At 43.6% G+C, this 12,552-nt stretch overlaps 1 protein-coding gene across 33 annotated transcripts in view; it reads left to right on the forward strand.

Annotated features, from left to right (window-relative positions):
• The window catches only part of LOC308037478 (cystatin-A-like), a 32,466-nt gene that overhangs the window by 7,324 nt on the left and 12,590 nt on the right, over nucleotides 1–12,552 (forward strand). For 14 of the 33 annotated variants that reach the window (XR_013921802.1, XR_013921803.1, XR_013921815.1 and 11 more), the window contains 5 exons: nucleotides 1,716–5,050; nucleotides 5,214–5,396; nucleotides 7,173–7,379; nucleotides 10,122–10,535; nucleotides 10,699–10,881. The gene's annotated coding sequence lies outside the window, so the exon portion shown is untranslated. Of the gene's footprint in view, nucleotides 1–1,687; nucleotides 5,051–5,213; nucleotides 5,401–7,144; nucleotides 7,380–10,121; nucleotides 10,536–10,698; nucleotides 10,886–12,552 lie in introns of those variants that run through there. The other 19 variants (XR_013921810.1, XR_013921811.1, XR_013921825.1 and 16 more) reach the window with 18 other exon arrangements.

Raw genomic sequence — 12,552 nt, forward strand, 5'->3', positions numbered from 1 at the left:
ACGCTCCCCCCGCCTTTTTGGGGAAGAAGCGAAGCGAGTGTGGACCCTGCCGTAAGGCAGGGCGGGACTCTCTAGTAGTGCGGTTCTCATTGCCCGCGAGGGCGTGAGCCACGAACGAGGGGGGTGTGTGTGTGTGTGAAAGAAGGCACTCCAGAAGATGGGACAGAGGAAGAGCAAGCCCTCTGATCTCATGGGGAAGGGACCCAAGGAGAGGTCACCGGATATTCCCCGAGATTCCCCATTGGGCCTTATGCTCAAAAATTGGGAAGGTGCATTTTGCACGAGAAACAAGAGTAAAGAGAAAATGGTATATTATTGTATGTATGTCTGGGGAAACCAGCAGCGCCCTAATTGGGATAATCAAAACCCGGAACACAGGGGCCATATGGGAGATCTCCGCACTATAATCGTACAACGGATTAAGGAATCGGTCCCTCGAGGGCAGAACATAAATAAAGCCTTTAATGAACAACAAAAGAAAGATGAGACTCCCACAGAATGGTTAGAAAGATTAAGAAAGAGCTTGCAGCTTTACTCCGGGATAGACCCTACGACACCGGCTGGGCAAGCTCTTTTAAAAACTCAGTTTGTGGCGAAGTCATGGCCGGATATTAGAAAGAAGTTAGAAAAATTGGAAGATTGGCAAGTAAAAAGAAACCCGTAGGATATTATTCCAAATTATTAGATCCAGTTAGTCGCGGCTGGCCTACTTGTTTACAGGCCATAGTTGCTACTGCTCTCTTAGTCGAAGAAGTCGGGAAAATAACTATGGGAGGAGAATTAAAGGTATACACACCTCATAATATACGAGGGGTATTACAGCAGAAAGCTGACAAGTGGATTACGAATGCTAGGTTACTGAAATATGAAGGAATCCTATTGCACTCTCCTAAGTTAGAGCTTGAAACCACTAATTTACAGAATCCAGCCCAATTTTTGTATGGGGAACCGAGTGAATCTCCTTCCCATGATTATATCAGGGTAATAGAATACCAAACCAAGATAAGGGAGTATTTAGAGGAAGAGGAGTTGTTATGTGGAGAAAAATTGTTTGTAGATGGATCATTGCGGGTAGTGTACGGGAAAAGGAAGTCAGGATACGCTATAATAGACGGGAACAGTTGGACAATTAAAGAATCGGGTCCCCTTAACATAAGTTGGTCGGCACAAGCCTGCGAACTATTCTTAGTATTGAGGGCATTACAGTTGTTAAAAGATAAGAGAGGAACAATATTTACGGATTCTAAATATGCATTTGGGGTAGTTCACACGTTCGGAAAAATTTGGGAAGAGAGGGGCCTAATGAATTCTCAAGGTAAAGGATTAATACATGAGACCTTAATAAAGCAAACTTTGGAGGATAGAGACCAAAATGAGCTGGGTGAAGTGCCTCCCCTTAGCCCTCTTGAACATAAGGACACAACCGAGGGCTGATACAGGACTTTCCTCCTTTGAAATGTTATATGGAGTGCCCTATGATTTGGAGAAACCAATAGAACACCCTAAAGTGGAAGAAAAGATGTTACAAGAATACCTTATAGAGCTCATGAAAAGGAGGCAAGAACTGTTAAAGCGAGGCCTGGTGGTTCAAAGACCACCTTTAGATATAGCAATACATAGTATTAAACCAGGAGATCAAGTACTCATAAAAACATGGAAGGAATTATCGTTAACCCCTCGCTGGGAGGGACCTTTCCTTGTTTTACTCACCACAGATACCGCAGTCTGCACCGCGGAAAGAGGTTGGACACACCTAGTCGAGTAAAGGGTCCTATTCTGCACACAGACTGGGAAGTCGCCGGGAAACCGGATGAGTTGAAGCTGACCTTCAAGAGGAAACAGACACGTGACGCATAGCCCTGGATACCAGGCTTTTTATGGACAATTGTAAGGAATTATAGAAGTCGCACATCGCATGTCCTGTATGTAAGCAATGCAATCCGTGGGTATGTCGCATGTGTAACGGGTGCGGGATACAGCAGTGGAAAAAGTTTCCTTATGTTGAATGATGGTGTAATGAGTGATGGGGAAAAACCTTAGATACCATTCGGATATTAATAATCACTGGACGAGAACATAGCACGGATCCTAGTTACGAATACTGTAGAAGAGATTGGTACAAAACTGTTGCACAATTAGAGGAAGAACTTAGGGATATAGGGTGTAATAAAACTATTCAGGTACCCTCTGTTTGGACTGTAAGTCCAGACATTTGGGAAATAACCAAGAGGAATTGTAAGAAGCGTTTTGGTAAGAAAAGATACAGGAAGTGTTCCAAACCCTGTGAGGATTCGGGACAGTGGCCAAAACCTTGTATTTGAAAATAGCCCTATTGGGTTGAGTATTAGAAAGTGGGTTGTGACAGAACAAGAAGAGAATTCAGGAGGCAGTTCCCTGAAGACTACAACTGCTGCCGAGAAGATAACTTACCCGGCTACTCTGAAGCAACAGAGTAGGCCCAGGGCAAGGCAGAGGGGTATCCTTGTGGGGATTGGCAAGTGCCTCCGAAAACTTCTAAAATAAAGCAGCTCCATTAAGCAGAACAACCCTCAACAAAATGAACCTCCACTGGCTGATTTTCAGCCAACTAAGGGTTGGGTTGGGTCACTCTCCCTAATCCTCCTTACCTTACCGGTAATAATAGCAATAAACCAAGGGAGTTCCCATCAACCTTTTAAATGGACTCTCTATTGATGGGAGGACCAAACGATAATACAACAACAAACCACATCAGGGTCACCCTCTTTTACTCCAACCTTATGCCAATTAGTTCAGGTTAAGCCACGCCTTAACGAAATGGGGTTTTATATGTGCCCTAGCACAGGGCCCTCATTTTTTTAATACCCCAGGACACGATTATTGCGCTTACTGGGGGTGTGAAACAATTGCCTCAAATTGGCAGATTCCTCAGGCCAATGTGGATAAGTTTTTAAAGGTTGAATGGGACCTCCAGGATGCATTTCCTCTAAGTGACTCGGGGGCGGGATGCAATTGACTCGCTGTGGGAAACTAGAACCCGATGGCAACTGTAAATACATAGTCATGAACATAACAAATCCTGAACATAATGGATGGCTTGTTGGAAAAACCTGGGGAATGCGGTATTATCAGCCGGGTAATGACAGAGGAGGCATGTTTATCATAAAGAAGGAAGAAGTTAAACCGACCTTTCGAGCAATAGGTCCCAATCCAGTAGCAAAATCCCCTCCCCCTCTAGGCAGGGAAACAAAGACAGTAGAAAATGAGAATATAATAGTAAGAGAGGAAACTGTCACTGAAGCCTTGAAATCTCTGAATACTGAAGCCTCAGAATCTTTGAATCCTCTGTGGGAAATTATCTGGGCTACTTATCAAACCCTAAACTATACTCAACCCAACCTAACCACTGGTTGCTGGTTGTGTTATAACGTTAATCCTCCTTTTTATGAAGCTATAGGGGATAATCGTCTGTATACCACAAGCAAGGAGTCTGCGCCTATTCAGTGTCTTTGGGAAAAGCAGTAAAGAGGGATAACTATGCAACATGTAACTGGGATAGGGACTTGTATAGGTAAAGTACCAAATTCCAAGAGGACACTTTGTGGTAAGATCATACCGAGCCTTAATGAAACCAAATGCCTGTTGCCTGTGTGCTGCACATATTCTCATTTCACCCCCTCCCATATAGTCATCCCTCGGGACTAAAAATTGTCTGGTCTGTTGCTGCCTCTCTGGAACAACATTCCTCCCTTTTGCTGGAGAGGAGGGAGATGGCAGGAATACTGAAGGGAAGTAGGTTTTTTGGTGGTCTTGAATGTTAGCTCTCCCTTACCAGATAGGACTGCGAACAGTTGCTGGTCTTTCCTCAGTAGGTTGTGTGTGTTTTGAACTGTGAACATTAGTATGTGGTCATGAATGTGACTGTGTCATGTGTTCAACTATAACTGCAGAATGAATACTTCTGACTATATATTCTGCATGTTACGTATTTTAGCAGCATGTGAAATATAAGTACGTTGAAATTAGAACAGCTGTTGTCCACACACAACTACTGTAGTGCAAGTACTTTGTCTTCCAGGAAACTGGCACTAGAGTTTCAATTAAAAAGTAAATGGTACTTCGTATTCAGTTGTTATTATGATGGCTTGAATGCAACTCTAGGTTTGATAGGACAGAAGAAGAAGTAACTTATTTGCAGTACTTAACTTGAACCTAGGATTTAATTTTTTTCCCCTTCTGGTTCTGGTGTTTACCTTGGCACCTTTCTGGTCAGATAGGGGGAAATAAAGTCACTGAAAGTAAAATGCCTCTGTTTCCCACTTTTGAAAGATGTTGAGACAATACAACTTCAAGTTGGATGGGACCTGCACCAGGAAATCACTGCATGCTTGCTTCTGATCTTGAATATTGTTGGGAAATACTGGGTGTGATTTTGATCCACTTCCTTAACACACAGACTAGTCATCTGCACATGGGTGGAGAAGCAAGAGGTTCTAGTTTCAGCCCAAACCAACTATCTTAAGATGTGGGTGGCTGGAGGCTGTTGCTGATTTTTCTTATTAACATGAAGACTATATACACTTAAGATTTACTATATACACAAGGTTTTTTAAAGTGCTTTTTACATTTAGTGTTACTGTCAGTGCTTTACATTGGTTTTCCCTTTTTTTTTTCTCATTCTCTAGTTCGGTAATTGTAATAAATAATGGTCAAGGTTGTTGAACAAATCGAGTAGGGTTCAATCATATTATGCATATCGTTGTAAGAAGTAATTGCGTTTGTGCAAGTTTCATTATATTTTGTAAAAAAAATAGTAGTTAAGCCAATGGCCGGATGCCGGGCCCCAACCAAGCCAACGGCCGGATGCCGGACCCCAACCAAGCCAATGGCCGGATGGTGCAACAGATAACAGAGCTCCCAGATGGTGTAACAGATAACAGAACTCCAGAGGCAGAAACACCAAGCGACACCCAGCAACATCTTTCACTGTCGACTAGCCAACCAGGAGCTAACTCGTCAGGGTGTCCCAGCGCGTGAACAAGTGTATAACGTATATAAGCACATACGAAAAGTTGAGTTTTGTGCCGTGGCGGAACTGAGCTTCCCCCGGTCACCCAGCGCTGTTTTGCCTAATTACCGCTTGCTTTAAATTTGCTTGCTCAATAAAATTAATTAATTGGCTCAAAGACTTGTCTTCATTTATAACAATTTTTGGTGCCGTGACTCGGATTAAGGATTTCTCGGAGGAACTTCTAAACTTCAGGGAGGCGCCCCGTCCCAGTTTCAGACGGCCCTGGAGTGGACGAAGGATCGCCCCGAAACCTTAACCTCCGAACCCTAAATTCAGGTAATTAGGCAAAAGAATCAAGCCCCGTAAAACTTTGTGCACGAAGAACCGGATGAAGACCCCAGGGAGGGTAAGTATAGAAAGCGATTCCGTTCGGTTGGGGTGGGTTTCCTGGAGTGTGCTTGAACGAGACGCTCCCCCCGCCTTTTTGGGGAAGAAGCGAAGCGAGTGTGGACCCTGCCGTAAGGCAGGGCGGGACTCTCTAGTAGTGCGGTTCTCATTGCCCGCGAGGGCGTGAGCCACGAACGAGGGGGGTGTGTGTGTGTGTGAAAGAAGGCACTCCAGAAGATGGGACAGAGGAAGAGCAAGCCCTCTGATCTCATGGGGAAGGGACCCAAGGAGAGGTCACCGGATATTCCCCGAGATTCCCCATTGGGCCTTATGCTCAAAAATTGGGAAGGTGCATTTTGCACGAGAAACAAGAGTAAAGAGAAAATGGTATATTATTGTATGTATGTCTGGGGAAACCAGCAGCGCCCTAATTGGGATAATCAAAACCCGGAACACAGGGGCCATATGGGAGATCTCCGCACTATAATCGTACAACGGATTAAGGAATCGGTCCCTCGAGGGCAGAACATAAATAAAGCCTTTAATGAACAACAAAAGAAAGATGAGACTCCCACAGAATGGTTAGAAAGATTAAGAAAGAGCTTGCAGCTTTACTCCGGGATAGACCCTACGACACCGGCTGGGCAAGCTCTTTTAAAAACTCAGTTTGTGGCGAAGTCATGGCCGGATATTAGAAAGAAGTTAGAAAAATTGGAAGATTGGCAAGTAAAAAGAAACCCGTAGGATATTATTCCAAATTATTAGATCCAGTTAGTCGCGGCTGGCCTACTTGTTTACAGGCCATAGTTGCTACTGCTCTCTTAGTCGAAGAAGTCGGGAAAATAACTATGGGAGGAGAATTAAAGGTATACACACCTCATAATATACGAGGGGTATTACAGCAGAAAGCTGACAAGTGGATTACGAATGCTAGGTTACTGAAATATGAAGGAATCCTATTGCACTCTCCTAAGTTAGAGCTTGAAACCACTAATTTACAGAATCCAGCCCAATTTTTGTATGGGGAACCGAGTGAATCTCCTTCCCATGATTATATCAGGGTAATAGAATACCAAACCAAGATAAGGGAGTATTTAGAGGAAGAGGAGTTGTTATGTGGAGAAAAATTGTTTGTAGATGGATCATTGCGGGTAGTGTACGGGAAAAGGAAGTCAGGATACGCTATAATAGACGGGAACAGTTGGACAATTAAAGAATCGGGTCCCCTTAACATAAGTTGGTCGGCACAAGCCTGCGAACTATTCTTAGTATTGAGGGCATTACAGTTGTTAAAAGATAAGAGAGGAACAATATTTACGGATTCTAAATATGCATTTGGGGTAGTTCACACGTTCGGAAAAATTTGGGAAGAGAGGGGCCTAATGAATTCTCAAGGTAAAGGATTAATACATGAGACCTTAATAAAGCAAACTTTGGAGGATAGAGACCAAAATGAGCTGGGTGAAGTGCCTCCCCTTAGCCCTCTTGAACATAAGGACACAACCGAGGGCTGATACAGGACTTTCCTCCTTTGAAATGTTATATGGAGTGCCCTATGATTTGGAGAAACCAATAGAACACCCTAAAGTGGAAGAAAAGATGTTACAAGAATACCTTATAGAGCTCATGAAAAGGAGGCAAGAACTGTTAAAGCGAGGCCTGGTGGTTCAAAGACCACCTTTAGATATAGCAATACATAGTATTAAACCAGGAGATCAAGTACTCATAAAAACATGGAAGGAATTATCGTTAACCCCTCGCTGGGAGGGACCTTTCCTTGTTTTACTCACCACAGATACCGCAGTCTGCACCGCGGAAAGAGGTTGGACACACCTAGTCGAGTAAAGGGTCCTATTCTGCACACAGACTGGGAAGTCGCCGGGAAACCGGATGAGTTGAAGCTGACCTTCAAGAGGAAACAGACACGTGACGCATAGCCCTGGATACCAGGCTTTTTATGGACAATTGTAAGGAATTATAGAAGTCGCACATCGCATGTCCTGTATGTAAGCAATGCAATCCGTGGGTATGTCGCATGTGTAACGGGTGCGGGATACAGCAGTGGAAAAAGTTTCCTTATGTTGAATGATGGTGTAATGAGTGATGGGGAAAAACCTTAGATACCATTCGGATATTAATAATCACTGGACGAGAACATAGCACGGATCCTAGTTACGAATACTGTAGAAGAGATTGGTACAAAACTGTTGCACAATTAGAGGAAGAACTTAGGGATATAGGGTGTAATAAAACTATTCAGGTACCCTCTGTTTGGACTGTAAGTCCAGACATTTGGGAAATAACCAAGAGGAATTGTAAGAAGCGTTTTGGTAAGAAAAGATACAGGAAGTGTTCCAAACCCTGTGAGGATTCGGGACAGTGGCCAAAACCTTGTATTTGAAAATAGCCCTATTGGGTTGAGTATTAGAAAGTGGGTTGTGACAGAACAAGAAGAGAATTCAGGAGGCAGTTCCCTGAAGACTACAACTGCTGCCGAGAAGATAACTTACCCGGCTACTCTGAAGCAACAGAGTAGGCCCAGGGCAAGGCAGAGGGGTATCCTTGTGGGGATTGGCAAGTGCCTCCGAAAACTTCTAAAATAAAGCAGCTCCATTAAGCAGAACAACCCTCAACAAAATGAACCTCCACTGGCTGATTTTCAGCCAACTAAGGGTTGGGTTGGGTCACTCTCCCTAATCCTCCTTACCTTACCGGTAATAATAGCAATAAACCAAGGGAGTTCCCATCAACCTTTTAAATGGACTCTCTATTGATGGGAGGACCAAACGATAATACAACAACAAACCACATCAGGGTCACCCTCTTTTACTCCAACCTTATGCCAATTAGTTCAGGTTAAGCCACGCCTTAACGAAATGGGGTTTTATATGTGCCCTAGCACAGGGCCCTCATTTTTTTAATACCCCAGGACACGATTATTGCGCTTACTGGGGGTGTGAAACAATTGCCTCAAATTGGCAGATTCCTCAGGCCAATGTGGATAAGTTTTTAAAGGTTGAATGGGACCTCCAGGATGCATTTCCTCTAAGTGACTCGGGGGCGGGATGCAATTGACTCGCTGTGGGAAACTAGAACCCGATGGCAACTGTAAATACATAGTCATGAACATAACAAATCCTGAACATAATGGATGGCTTGTTGGAAAAACCTGGGGAATGCGGTATTATCAGCCGGGTAATGACAGAGGAGGCATGTTTATCATAAAGAAGGAAGAAGTTAAACCGACCTTTCGAGCAATAGGTCCCAATCCAGTAGCAAAATCCCCTCCCCCTCTAGGCAGGGAAACAAAGACAGTAGAAAATGAGAATATAATAGTAAGAGAGGAAACTGTCACTGAAGCCTTGAAATCTCTGAATACTGAAGCCTCAGAATCTTTGAATCCTCTGTGGGAAATTATCTGGGCTACTTATCAAACCCTAAACTATACTCAACCCAACCTAACCACTGGTTGCTGGTTGTGTTATAACGTTAATCCTCCTTTTTATGAAGCTATAGGGGATAATCGTCTGTATACCACAAGCAAGGAGTCTGCGCCTATTCAGTGTCTTTGGGAAAAGCAGTAAAGAGGGATAACTATGCAACATGTAACTGGGATAGGGACTTGTAAAGGTAAAGTACCAAATTCCAAGAGGACACTTTGTGGTAAGATCATACCGAGCCTTAATGAAACCAAATGCCTGTTGCCTGTGTGCTGCACATATTCTCATTTCACCCCCTCCCATATAGTCATCCCTCGGGACTAAAAATTGTCTGGTCTGTTGCTGCCTCTCTGGAACAACATTCCTCCCTTTTGCTGGAGAGGAGGGAGATGGCAGGAATACTGAAGGGAAGTAGGTTTTTTGGTGGTCTTGAATGTTAGCTCTCCCTTACCAGATAGGACTGCGAACAGTTGCTGGTCTTTCCTCAGTAGGTTGTGTGTGTTTTGAACTGTGAACATTAGTATGTGGTCATGAATGTGACTGTGTCATGTGTTCAACTATAACTGCAGAATGAATACTTCTGACTATATATTCTGCATGTTACGTATTTTAGCAGCATGTGAAATATAAGTACGTTGAAATTAGAACAGCTGTTGTCCACACACAACTACTGTAGTGCAAGTACTTTGTCTTCCAGGAAACTGGCACTAGAGTTTCAATTAAAAAGTAAATGGTACTTCGTATTCAGTTGTTATTATGATGGCTTGAATGCAACTCTAGGTTTGATAGGACAGAAGAAGAAGTAACTTATTTGCAGTACTTAACTTGAACCTAGGATTTAATTTTTTTCCCCTTCTGGTTCTGGTGTTTACCTTGGCACCTTTCTGGTCAGATAGGGGGAAATAAAGTCACTGAAAGTAAAATGCCTCTGTTTCCCACTTTTGAAAGATGTTGAGACAATACAACTTCAAGTTGGATGGGACCTGCACCAGGAAATCACTGCATGCTTGCTTCTGATCTTGAATATTGTTGGGAAATACTGGGTGTGATTTTGATCCACTTCCTTAACACACAGACTAGTCATCTGCACATGGGTGGAGAAGCAAGAGGTTCTAGTTTCAGCCCAAACCAACTATCTTAAGATGTGGGTGGCTGGAGGCTGTTGCTGATTTTTCTTATTAACATGAAGACTATATACACTTAAGATTTACTATATACACAAGGTTTTTTAAAGTGCTTTTTACATTTAGTGTTACTGTCAGTGCTTTACATTGGTTTTCCCTTTTTTTTTTCTCATTCTCTAGTTCGGTAATTGTAATAAATAATGGTCAAGGTTGTTGAACAAATCGAGTAGGGTTCAATCATATTATGCATATCGTTGTAAGAAGTAATTGCGTTTGTGCAAGTTTCATTATATTTTGTAAAAAAAATAGTAGTTAAGCCAATGGCCGGATGCCGGGCCCCAACCAAGCCAACGGCCGGATGCCGGACCCCAACCAAGCCAATGGCCGGATGGTGCAACAGATAATAGAGTGGCCGGATGGTGCAACAGATAACAGAGCTCCCAGATGGTGTAACAGATAACAGAACTCCAGAGGCAGAAACACCAAGCGACACCCAGCAACATCTTTCACTGTCGACTAGCCAACCAGGAGCTAACTCGTCAGGGTGTCCCAGCGCGTGAACAAGTGTATAACGTATATAAGCACATACGAAAAGTTGAGTTTTGTGCCGTGGCGGAACTGAGCTTCCCCCGGTCACCCAGCGCTGTTTTGCCTAATTACCGCTTGCTTTAAATTTGCTTGCTCAATAAAATTAATTAATTGGCTCAAAGACTTGTCTTCATTTATAACAATTTTTGGTGCCGTGACTCGGATTAAGGATTTCTCGGAGGAACTTCTAAACTTCAGGGAGGCGCCCCGTCCCAGTTTCAGACGGCCCTGGAGTGGACGAAGGATCGCCCCGAAACCTTAACCTCCGAACCCTAAATTCAGGTAATTAGGCAAAAGAATCAAGCCCCGTAAAACTTTGTGCACGAAGAACCGGATGAAGACCCCAGGGAGGGTAAGTATAGAAAGCGATTCCGTTCGGTTGGGGTGGGTTTCCTGGAGTGTGCTTGAACGAGACGCTCCCCCCGCCTTTTTGGGGAAGAAGCGAAGCGAGTGTGGACCCTGCCGTAAGGCAGGGCGGGACTCTCTAGTAGTGCGGTTCTCATTGCCCGCGAGGGCGTGAGCCACGAACGAGGGGGGTGTGTGTGTGTGTGAAAGAAGGCACTCCAGAAGATGGGACAGAGGAAGAGCAAGCCCTCTGATCTCATGGGGAAGGGACCCAAGGAGAGGTCACCGGATATTCCCCGAGATTCCCCATTGGGCCTTATGCTCAAAAATTGGGAAGGTGCATTTTGCACGAGAAACAAGAGTAAAGAGAAAATGGTATATTATTGTATGTATGTCTGGGGAAACCAGCAGCGCCCTAATTGGGATAATCAAAACCCGGAACACAGGGGCCATATGGGAGATCTCCGCACTATAATCGTACAACGGATTAAGGAATCGGTCCCTCGAGGGCAGAACATAAATAAAGCCTTTAATGAACAACAAAAGAAAGATGAGACTCCCACAGAATGGTTAGAAAGATTAAGAAAGAGCTTGCAGCTTTACTCCGGGATAGACCCTACGACACCGGCTGGGCAAGCTCTTTTAAAAACTCAGTTTGTGGCGAAGTCATGGCCGGATATTAGAAAGAAGTTAGAAAAATTGGAAGATTGGCAAGTAAAAAGAAACCCGTAGGATATTATTCCAAATTATTAGATCCAGTTAGTCGCGGCTGGCCTACTTGTTTACAGGCCATAGTTGCTACTGCTCTCTTAGTCGAAGAAGTCGGGAAAATAACTATGGGAGGAGAATTAAAGGTATACACACCTCATAATATACGAGGGGTATTACAGCAGAAAGCTGACAAGTGGATTACGAATGCTAGGTTACTGAAATATGAAGGAATCCTATTGCACTCTCCTAAGTTAGAGCTTGAAACCACTAATTTACAGAATCCAGCCCAATTTTTGTATGGGGAACCGAGTGAATCTCCTTCCCATGATTATATCAGGGTAATAGAATACCAAACCAAGATAAGGGAGTATTTAGAGGAAGAGGAGTTGTTATGTGGAGAAAAATTGTTTGTAGATGGATCATTGCGGGTAGTGTACGGGAAAAGGAAGTCAGGATACGCTATAATAGACGGGAACAGTTGGACAATTAAAGAATCGGGTCCCCTTAACATAAGTTGGTCGGCACAAGCCTGCGAACTATTCTTAGTATTGAGGGCATTACAGTTGTTAAAAGATAAGAGAGGAACAATATTTACGGATTCTAAATATGCATTTGGGGTAGTTCACACGTTCGGAAAAATTTGGGAAGAGAGGGGCCTAATGAATTCTCAAGGTAAAGGATTAATACATGAGACCTTAATAAAGCAAACTTTGGAGGATAGAGACCAAAATGAGCTGGGTGAAGTGCCTCCCCTTAGCCCTCTTGAACATAAGGACACAACCGAGGGCTGATACAGGACTTTCCTCCTTTGAAATGTTATATGGAGTGCCCTATGATTTGGAGAAACCAATAGAACACCCTAAAGTGGAAGAAAAGATGTTACAAGAATACCTTATAGAGCTCATGAAAAGGAGGCAAGAACTGTTAAAGCGAGGCCTGGTGGTTCAAAGACCACCTTTAGATATAG

This window comes from Nesoenas mayeri (assembly GCF_963082525.1).
Source record: "Nesoenas mayeri genome assembly, chromosome: 1".
In the NCBI taxonomy this organism is placed as follows: Eukaryota; Metazoa; Chordata; class Aves; order Columbiformes; family Columbidae; genus Nesoenas; species Nesoenas mayeri.